At 34.9% G+C, this 582-nt stretch overlaps 1 protein-coding gene across 1 annotated transcript in view; it reads right to left on the reverse strand.

Annotated features, from left to right (window-relative positions):
• Nucleotides 1-582, reverse strand: part of LOC106874195 (serine/threonine-protein kinase A-Raf) — a 74,692-nt gene that overhangs the window by 72,045 nt on the left and 2,065 nt on the right. The gene's annotated exons all lie outside the window — the stretch shown is intronic.

A 582-nucleotide genomic window follows, 5' to 3' on the forward strand; every position in this document is an offset into this window, starting at 1 on the left:
CAAAAATAATAAATTTCTATTCTACAATATTCTTTAGTCCAATGTAAAAGAGTAGGCGTGGCAGGGTGGTAAGAAGTTTGTTTTCCAACCACATGATTCTGGATTCAGTCTCAGTGTGTATGACACCTTGGACAAGTGTCTTCTACAATAGCCTTGCGAATGAATTTGGTAGACGAGAACTGACAGAAACACGTCACATACATGTATGTGTGTTTGTCCTCACCACAGCTTCCAAACGGTATTTATGTGTTTATGTGCCCTGTAAGTTAGGGGTTCGGCAAACAGTAATCGATAGCAAAGTAGCAGGCTTAAAATATTTAATAATGCAGTCGATTCGTTCGACTTAGGTTCTTTTCGGCATGGCTGCGGTCTAATGACTGAAACAAGTAAAAAAATAAAAGACAAAAATAACATAAAAACAAACATTAATAAATATCTGTACGTAAACGTGAGTTAGGAAACGGTGGCGAATGAAATTTTGTAAATAGAATTATAAACCTTCTTAACCATGTGCCTGTGCTGTTATATATACGTATATTAAATATATGTACACATACGTTAACAATTTATAAATTATATGGC

This window comes from Octopus bimaculoides, chromosome 1, assembly GCF_001194135.2.
Source record: "Octopus bimaculoides isolate UCB-OBI-ISO-001 chromosome 1, ASM119413v2, whole genome shotgun sequence".
NCBI classification, from domain to species: Eukaryota; Metazoa; Mollusca; class Cephalopoda; order Octopoda; family Octopodidae; genus Octopus; species Octopus bimaculoides.